The sequence below is a fragment of the Lycium ferocissimum genome, chromosome 5 (assembly GCF_029784015.1).
Source record: "Lycium ferocissimum isolate CSIRO_LF1 chromosome 5, AGI_CSIRO_Lferr_CH_V1, whole genome shotgun sequence".
In the NCBI taxonomy this organism is placed as follows: domain Eukaryota; kingdom Viridiplantae; phylum Streptophyta; class Magnoliopsida; order Solanales; family Solanaceae; genus Lycium; species Lycium ferocissimum.
In genome coordinates this window covers 14,099,729-14,110,653 of record NC_081346.1, presented here as the reverse complement: position 1 = coordinate 14,110,653, position 10,925 = coordinate 14,099,729, and the positions used below count along the sequence as shown (strand labels likewise).

Below are 10,925 nucleotides of genomic sequence, written 5' to 3'. Positions count from 1 at the left end.
TTTTCCTCTTTTATGTTGACGAGGGAATTAGTACGTTGTCAAACGATATACCATGGTACATTAGTAACAGCAGCTGTGCGGGTTAGTACTCACACGATTCATCTTCCCTTCTGGCGACACATGTGGATGAATCGGGGTTTTTCCCAAAGAGATTTGTAAATTTCAGCAACTAAAGTGTGAAAAATACAATGCGTTAAGTGAATCTATGAGTTCTTTATTATTGTGATACTTCCCCTTCTTGCGTAGGTAGTAAAGAAAATAACATCAATATGCTGTAAAAACATCAATTCGGTGACTATAATCAACACTATGTTCAAAACAAATATTCACATGTATAGATATCAAAACCTCGTCGATCCCAAAGTTGCCCGTCCATAGATATACAAGTAGAACCGATTTTTTGTGACTCTGGTGTATACGCCTAAATAAACCGAAGTTCGGCGTCCAGATCGAGTCCTTCCTTGTTCTTTTTACCTTAATGATTTTCATTTGGCTTCTGTATATCAACAATGGAAAGAACATACGTTAAGTTTATTGATAATTGAATTACGGAAAAATAAAAAAAACAAGTTGTGACAATAAGTACCTTTTGTCATACGATTTCAATAGATCCTTCTCGGCCCACTTTTGATATTCTTGAAGAAACGAAGTATCTAACGGGGCATTTATAGGGTGTGGTCAACAAATGGGTGTTTTTACGATAAATGCAGGAATGATATTTTGGCGAAAGAACCCGGCGAGCTAAAGTTGGGACAATAAGGGGACGAGTTATATTTGTTTGGTTTCTTTCTCGGGGCGGCACTGGATGGACAATGATGTGTTTTGAGTTTGAAAACTGAAATGCGGTCTCACCGAGGCTTTGGCCGCATTTGGTTGTACGGGAACTTGTTGTCAGTTTCATCACTTGAGCTGTGACGACATCGGTTGTGCTCCAACTTGTTGTTCGGTTTAGTTGGTTGAACTTTGTCCAGGTTGTTGGTTGTACTCGAGTTGGATTGGTATCGAGAATCGGGAATCATCCTTGAGACATGGTTACAGGGTTATTGTCACATTCAGGAGTCCTTAAACTTGACAATCGGTTTGATCATCGCGTGAATGCTTGGAGGAGGATGAGAGGAATAACTTTTCGTATAAAGGCGGACCTGATTAGCAAGTCCTACCGTTTCCTCGATGCGGTAAATTCGGCATTAGCATTCTCCATATCGTGATTTCTTTGAGATTCCTAAAATAAAAAACAAAGAAAAAAACGTGGTGTTTGTCAATTATTGCTTATCAAAACGACATTTAGTACTTAAAAGCCACGTTTTCGGTACTTACATCAGGGCCAAATGGATTGGTGTTATGGGAACTCCATCTGTTTGTGCATCACTTTTAACTCCGTTTCTTTATCCATCAACAACGAAACCGGATCATTAATTGGCAACTAACTCCGCAACCTAAAACAATAAAAACATGGTTCAAATGAATTTAAAAAAGCATCGGCAAAACGGATACACGTATACACGTATATGAATGCTTTAAAAGTTAAAGTTTTATTAAATATAGAGAAAATATATAGTAAATATATGAAATATAGTAAACGAGAAACGAGAATAAATGCTGATGGGTATAATAATCAAAATACAATTAAATACAGCCACAACATATATGAAAAACTAATATTAAAATATCAATCCAAAACAAATATAGCCTTGCTAGATATATATAAACAATCATAACAAAAAATAGCACAAATAGATACATCAAAAAGGACAACTTCTTAACAAATCACCATGTGAAAACTATATATGTAAATACACTATAGGTAAAAATCCAATATTGTCACTTTGAATAATATCTTTTAAATATAGAAAAGTGAAAGAAAAAATGAGTACCATTTGGATATTTCCTCTATGTGAAGTGGCACCACCGTAACGATTCTCTTTGGTTGAAAGCTTTCTTTGTAGCCACTTTGATTGCCTTGATAAAATCCCACCATCACTATGTAAGTCGGCTTTTAACATTGTGTCGCACGACCTTTAAAATTTTCCGAAAATATAAAGTCTTCAATAAATATATATCAAAATAACTTAAAAAGTAAATAATTTCCATTTTTAGTGTTGATTTTTACCTTATCGAGGTGTTTGATTGCCTTTATTGCATCTAACAACTTTTTTTTGAAGTAGTTATCCATGTAGTCAAACACCTACGAGCTTTGAAAGATAAAAAATAGAATTAGAATCGTTAATTACTTGACACGAGCAATATGAAGTAAAAAAAACATATTGAAAATAAAACGCACATTTTTCTGAAAATCCGAATCTCTTCCCTTATCGATTAAACTCATCCGTTCGGGGTGTTGTAGGTGCATCTTGTTTCCTTGTCCCTTTTATCCCGCATTCCTTCCGTGATGGTTGTTTCACGGAAGGAGGAGCAAACCGGAAGCTGCGTCCGTTTCTTGCCTCGCGGGGAATCGTGGCACTCCTTTGTTCTTTGTTTGCCCTTTGAATGATGCGGTGGTGTGGTACTAAAATCATCGTAATCATCGTCTACCAAATCGGTATCATGTACACCATCAACTCCATGTTTGACGTCCGGTATATCATGTGCAACGGGAGGCAATTTAAGAGTTTCCAACTCATGGGGTGTTACACAACTTCCTCAAATCTACGGGGCCCATGAACAACAAAATATAGAAACTATATTACCGTATATATCTACATTGGTAACATACTAAATTATATGAGGAAAATATAGTCAAAATATATTGATCACAAATGACTTATTTCATAAATATAGACAAAATATAATCAAAATATAGCATGTAAAACAAACATATTAAAACAGTTAAATGGTAAAAGACACAAAGAAAGCTTAAAAGACTGTTTTACTGGATTTTTATCGTCTCGAACATACCATCCATCAATTTCTTGAATTAGTTTTCCTTCCGTAGTCCTTGATTCAAAATTCTAGGAATTAAATTCCCCGTCTTAAGCTACGCAATGGTGGACGGGACTTTTGAGCAACATTCATACGGCCCATACTTGCATAGCAAGCGGCAAACCATGAATCCTATAATATTTCTTAAAACCGATATTTCTGATCTTACAACCAACTCTCTAAACGAATCTTTACCCCAAGGATACTCATTATATCTCCCGTCCTCTACAACATCAAAATGGATCCTTGGTATGTTTGTTGAGTTCGGCTCACCACAATGTACCCACGTATTTATGAAATACAATATTGCCATCTTAATTCTGCGTCATCCCCTTTATCATCCTGCATTATCTTGTTGAAACACTCAATAAGCTCGTGTCTTTTTAGCTCGGCAATTGATTCTCCTCGATTTCTACCAAATACTTCGCCATAAGCCTATTCGGTTTTGAGTTATCATAAACAAAATCATTTTCATGGATACACAATCTAGCCCGATGATCAGTGCAAATTCTCTAAGGCCAAAACGCGAGAACTTTACCATTTATTTCAAATGTAAAGCACCTATATATCTTGCCCTAAGTTCTTTGACCATAAAGCACCGAAAAATCCGTGCTTGTACATCCAATTGCCGCATTCCGAGATATTTACCAAAACAAGAATTCCTAAACATATCCATGTTTGTGGATCCGTTAGTTTTGCCTCTAATATCTTGCATTACATTAACATTCGTGTATCTACACATAGATGGTGCCGCGACAGGGTGCTTTGGTAACCAAAAATTTAGATACGAAACAACATGCCAAAAACACGTATGATTAACATATATCGACTAAATGTACTTAAAAATATATACACAAAATAAGCGTCAACAAAATAATAATGAATGTACTTAAAAATCTTAAAAATCAACGTAATAACTGTCAACAAAATATACACAAAAATATTGGAATGTACCAAAAATCTTAAAAATCACGGTTATGGTGAAGAAAAATACGCACGAAATACTTGAAGAAACAAGTGTAAAAAAAACACGAAAATATACTTAAAATGCACACAAAATATAGATCTGTTTAATTCATAGATACGCAATAACCGAACAAAAAAAAAAAAAGAACTAAATATACCGAAAATACAACAAAAATATACCTCTTCATCATCATCCTCATCCACATTACGTTTGGCTTTAGCAATTTTCTTTATACTTAACATTAACAACATTGTCACCAAATTTATTTCTTCTTTTGTTTCTCCATTTGAGAAACATTTTTCAATTTTTCTTGTTGTTTACTCTTGAATCAACATATTCCTTATAATGCCTAGGATCGTTAATTCTTTTTGAACGATTCTCAAGATAAGAACTGCAATGGCGAGTTTGATGTTGAGAAATTCCCAAAGAAAAATTAGGAATCGCAAATTCGGGTTCTATACCGTATTTCTCATCGGAGTAGCAATTTCTTGAAATCATTCCAATTGAATCTAAGAAAAAGCAACCAAGAACAAATAGTTACTTACTTAGACTTGCATTCCCGATTCAAACGAAAAAAAAAAACCCAAAATATAGGTTAAATACACGGTAAAAAATAAAAATCTGTATAGAATCTTACTTTATTTTGGGAATTAGATTTGAAACGTGAGAGAAATCAATGAGTAGTTAATTAGAGATATAAAAGGAAGTTGAATAATTGAAAAGCGATTTGAAATTGGATGAAAGTAATGGATATGGTGAATAATGGCGTCTATTTAGGATGAAGGAGAGAGACACGTTTTTTTTTTTGCTTAAATTTAGGGGAGTGGGAAGTTATCAGATGAGTGGTAAAAACATGGTAGCTATGTGAAGTAAATATGATATATTTTAGCTACTAAATATAATTATTGAAAAGTTTAGTTATGTTCCATAAATAGGTAATAATGGAACCTATGCCAAGTAAATTTTACTTTTTTTAATCATTAGAATCTCCCTTAAAAGATTGGTGGGACAATTAAATTAGTGGATAATATGACAAAGTTATGCCATAAAAATATCGTCTGCTGGATCACCTTACATTTGACCAATAATTAATGATTATTTAATTATTGAAAGATGTAACTTTCTGCTCCCTCTGCGTAACTTTGTACTCTCTCTGTTCACTTTTACTTGTCCGTTATTTCAAAAATAAATTTTCACTTTTACTTATTTACTTTTTGCATATCAAGAGAAAAGTAATTTGTTTAGTATTAATTACTCATTCCAAATTATTTTTTAAATCCAATACAATTATACACCAATTAATATGGAATGGTAAAATATGTACTTCATTTATTATTTTTTAAGAGTGTGCAAAGTCTAGGGGTGTTCATGGGTCGGTTTGATCGGTTTTAATTTGGGTGAAAATCAAAACCAAACTAATCTAGTCGATTTTAAAATTATTAAAACCAAACCAAACCAAATATACTACATATCCATCAGTTTGATTGTAGTCGGTTTGGGTCACTTTTTCAATTTTTAAGACAATTAACGGTATTTTTCTTTTTCATGTTTTTTTCCTACAATTAGGAGAGAAATTTCTATCATTTCCATCTCATAATCCGTTATTTCTATCATTTTCCAATTCGTAATCCGTTATTACCTTTTTATTGTGGTAGCTACAGTTTCTTGCATTATGGAGAAAATGTCTTAGGATTTATGATTTTAATTAAGTGAATAAAGTTTATAAGAAATACAAAAAATAAATCTAGGTAAATCTCAATAGTTATTTTTTTTAATAAATGAGTTTGAATTCATGGATTTCTTTTTTAAAATCGACTTAAGGTATAAAGTTCATTAGCCTATTAGAGATAAATAAAATTTTGCTTAAAAAGTATATAAATTATTTAAAAGTATTTATAAAAATTAATATATTTTGTGTGTGTGTGTGTGTATACAAATTATGTATGAAATTTGTCAGTTCGGTTCGTTTTTTTCTCCTGTTTGATTTTAGTAAAACCAAAATCAAATCAAATATTATCGGTTTTTAAAAATTCAAAACCAAATCAAATCTAACCCAAGTAAATATCGGTTTGGTTTTGATTTTCGATTTGACTCAGTTTTTAACCAAACCGTGAATACTCCTAGCAAAGTCCATAATGGACAAGTAAAAGTGAACGGAGGGGGTAGATCAAGTTTCCTCGGAGTGCAAAGCAACTTCATAAATACTACTTAGATATAATTAAAAAATTGTGAAAGGATAACACTCTTCTTGGAGCACGATGTAAGGATCTTGTTTTCACATTGTTTGAAAGGACAATAGTTTTCTACATTTTCTCTTGGTGAATGGTGTTTGGACTTTGCGCGCGATGCCTCGAATAAATTATTTACTCAGAAGTCAGAAATATGTATTTCTTTATGTCAGCTTGCAATATATTATATAATCTTAAGCAGGTGATTAAGGTGCTCCGTTATTTTTCATAATTAAATTGCTTTCTCTATTAAATTGGGACCAAGGAACTAACGGAAGCCGTATGACTCATTAGAGAAAGTATCTATGAATATTACACCATCTTACTCAAAGAAAAAGTGTCTTACTGAAATAGATTAATGTAGATGAAATATATTCAATAGTCTTTTCAAAGACTTCAGATCATAAGGTCTCAAATTCAAACTTAGTGTTTCGTATATGCTATCGCAATACTATATGCCAAATTATGTTCTGTGTAAACACTTAATTTTTAATCGAATCTGAGTTTTACACCTTTTTACCACTAGATTTTTTAAGTCTAATCTTGACTTTTTGACTTATATTTCAGTTTTTTATGTTTTATTTGAGAAATCAAAAAACTATAAAAGATAGTCGCATTTTAGATATAAATTATGTTTTCATTTGCAAAAGAAAAAGAAATTTACAAAAATGTGTTTTCTTTTAATCTAGCTTTTTAATAAATTAGCTAATGATTTTAGATTATTTTTTTCTTTAGTCTTTGGGTTTGCTTATATTCTTTTCTAGTCTAGGATATTTATTTAGTATTTTATTTTTGGTTATTTTGAAAAGTATCAGAAAATCAAACAGACGAGAACCAATAAGAGGTTGCCATTTGAAATATTCGTTCTTATCCAATTCACAGCATATTTCATTTAAGATAATAGTATTTTGATTTTTCTTCCCAAGCTATTCATTCTTATCCAATATATTGGATTTTTTATTTTTTTTGAGAATTTTCCACAAAATAGATACACTAATATTGCAACTTGACAATGTAGACATAGAAGAGAGAATATCCACCACTACATCACGCCATAGGTACAAACATACAACCAAATACATGATAGGATTTAGGCACGATATTTTAATGTAAACAATGGAATAAGGTTAGTTAATTCTCAACTTGTTCGATATTCAAACTAAGTGTGCTTAGGATGTGTGCCTGGTACATGAATCTACTTCACGTCGTTTTAATTCAGCCAATATTTAAGGCATTGATTTACTTGTGTTTTGCCAGATCCTTCAAAGAATTAAAAAAAAAAAAAATGAATGCAGTTAGATGAATATCAAGAAGGATGGTAATGGCGATCGGCATGATAATATCATGATTGATATAATAGAAGACAAAGCAACAACATGAGTTATTGATATCATCCCTAGAAATTAGTTTTAAAGCAAAGATAAAAACGATAATGACAAAATGATTACGTTATGAAAAGTTTTCAATTGAAGGTCATGAGATGATGAGAATGAAAATGTGCACGGCAACACAAAGTATTAAAAATGGAGATAATGGTTAAAAACACACCTCAAGCGTCACTTTTTTTGTAGTTTTCTACTGAATTATCAGGTGTGAGAGTTTCCTACTGAAACTTGTTAGCAAAACACAACTCAACTAATGATACGCCAGATCCGGCTCGGTTATTGATAGAGTGAATAGATCTGCCATTTCTTAAAATCTCTCTTCTGATTCAAAATCGTAGGGTGACGTGTATCCTCCCTTGTTCCGGTGGAATAGATGAAATAAATCTAAAAATGAATTTTTGTTCAAGAATGAAATCTTATTGGAACTGTCCATATCCGGTTCATCCTTCGGAACCATATCACATCCCGAATCTGATGAAATAGGATGAATTGAGACGGTATTTTGTAAATACATAATTATCTTGAAGATATTAACCATTTATTTCTTTTCCGATCGCCTGGAAGGGACAAAAGAAATATCTTGTTGTTTCCTCAACAATTTCTGATCTCTAGATGACCTCTCAGTAGGATTCCAACCCAGATGAAGTTCTGACCATCTATCAGAGAAAAAAGAACGAACGAATCTTGTAGGATTCCCAAGAAATTCTTCGATTTCTTCTGGAAACAGATGATTAATCATCTGCCTCTCACATTTCATGAATAGTCGGGACATTGAGGAATATCCAGAAAGGCATTTCGGGAATCGCCCTTTCAAATTGAACAACTTTTTATTGTTATTGATCCATTTGACTCCTTAATAAACTAAAATAGCTTCCTCAATCTCGACGATTGCTTATTCATAGGCTATTATGAGTTCAAGACGGGCCGCTATGGTGAAATTGGTAGACACGTTGCTCTTAGGAAGCAGTGCTAATGCATCTCGGTTCGAGTTCAAGTGGCGGCATACCGTCTTCAATATCCATTTTTTGTTTTAGATTTCTGAAATAAAATCAATAGGAAATAATTGATTAAACAATGAAATAAAAACTTTTTGAACTCTATTCCTTAATTGAGTATAGAACGATTTAGTTATAAGAGTCCAATTCGAGACAAGCCTGTGTTTTGCTAACTAGTTTAGGTAGGAAACTCTCGCACTTGATAGTTTAGTAAGAAACTTAAAAAAAAAAAAAAGTGATGCTTGAGATGTGTTTTTGACCCTTAACTCTTACAATAATTTGTTATACAGACTTTCGAACTGTTGAAAGGTCCAGAAAGAGTATTCCTTGAACAAGTTGTAGATTTAAATTTTTTTCTAGATGATATTGTCACTCTGCATCTCTTATTATAGTTTCCTTCTCATCCTCAGCACTCAAGCGCAAGGGCGGCTTAGTTGTTGGATTTGAGTTATACAGTACACGGTAATGTAAATATTCTTACACTACAAGTATAAATTTATTTTTGCAAGTCACTTACCATTTTTATCAGAATATCAGTAATACTTATCAGGGACATCTAATGAGCTTATAGATGAAATGACTGTAAAATGCATTTTTCATGTCAGTGAAAACTTTAAATCATTTAATGAATGTTTGGTAGAAGAATTACGACCAAGCACTAATAGTACCACGTTTGATAAATAATTAATCAAAGAAGCAAAGGCAAGTACCTTGCCAAACTTATATAGCAAGTTGAATTACAAAAATTATATCAATTGAGGAGGCTGTATAGTAGTAGTAATATATAAAAAAAGTTTTGATTAGCCAATAATGAATGAATCCGACTATCTTTTGGTTCTAATTGATCACTCGTTCACTATAAATAGGTGGAGGAGGATAGACCCACCTTACACAAAAAGAAACAAGGTAACACAAAAAAGAATTCATAATGGCTGTTCACAAAGTTAGTTTCCTCGCTCACCTACTTGTTCTTGGTAAGATTTTCTTTTGTCCTTCTTCTCTTTGATCTTCTTTGGTATAGAAGTGTTTGTTTTTCCCTTAATACAGTCAAATCTTTTTATAACAATTAACGACATTATTTGTCCGAATACTTTTTGGTTTCTATAATGCTATTACAGAGAACATATAACATAACATAACATGAAAATCGGTTCCAAAAAAAGACTTGGTTGTTATACTAAAATATTGTTATAGACAATGATTATTATAAAAAAGCTCTTACTGTATAATTTATATATATTTGTTGTAGAAATGTTTCTAGTTGTAAGCATGGTGGAACATGCCAAAGGTTGTACAAAAGAATGCGGTAATCTTGTCTATGGGATATGCCCACGTTCAGAAGGAAGTCCGGAAAATCCCATATGCACCAATTGTTGCTCAGGCTATAAGGGTTGCAACTATTACAATGCTAACGGAACTTTTATTTGTGAAGGAAAATCTGACCCTAAAAACCAAATTCTTGTCCCAGGAATTGTGATCCACAAATTGCTTATTCAAAATGTCCCCGTTCAGAAGGAAAGACGATAATTTATCCCACAGGATGCACCACTTGTTGCACGGGGTACAAGGGTTGCTACTATTTCGGTCAAGATGGCGAGTTTGTCTGTGAAGGAGAGAGTACTGAACCCAAGGCTTGTACTCTGGAATGTGACCATAGAGTTGCATACATGACTTGCCCATCTTCTGGATTGGCCAAGCTTAATCAAGTTTGCGTCAACTGTTGCACTGCAGGAGAGGGTTGCAATCTTTATGGTCATGATGGATCTTTACTTTGTACCGGGGAGCCTCAAAGCTATAATTCCGCAGCATAAGGCCCCTGCTTATTTCTCATCAATAATCTGTTGTATGTCTATTAATGCATGAAAGAAAAGCATGACGATATATGCACTCATGTCATGCTAATCTCTGTAATGTGGGCATTAAAGTTGTTTTCCACAAAGGTGTTCAAGGGTTTAATGAAGCACTAGTTTTTTTACTTAAAATCTAGTACTAGCTGGTTGAGTCAATTAATTTGCTTTAAAAGTCAAAAGTGCACAAATATATCTCAAATCAAACATGTTAATTAAGCCACTCCCACTCTAATCAGTTAGTTAAAATACATCTCATCTCACACAATCTAAATTTACACAAATCAATGCGATAAAGAAGATTTTTATCTCTAATACAAGTATTATTAAGTTTATATTTTTTCCATTGGTTAGATATTTTAAGTTTATCAAATTAAAATACATAGTTATATATTCATGTAGTCAAAAATCATAAATGATACAGTAGCAAATATAACTTGGGAAACACATTAAGTATGGCTAAAATCCCTTAGATCCTCAAAGTATTACTGTGGCTTGAGAAATTCATACCCCGTGACATATAAAAGTTTCACATAAATGCATCCTTCTCAATCAACTTTAGGACCTCGTCAAAATAGTATTGT

The 10,925-nt window shown here is 32.7% G+C and overlaps 1 pseudogene; it reads left to right on the top strand.

The window, feature by feature from the left end:
* The first annotated feature begins 9,360 nt into the window (after positions 1-9,360).
* LOC132056139 (proteinase inhibitor type-2 CEVI57-like) lies at positions 9,361-10,468 on the top strand (annotated as a pseudogene).
* The last annotated feature ends 457 nt before the right edge of the window (positions 10,469-10,925 follow it).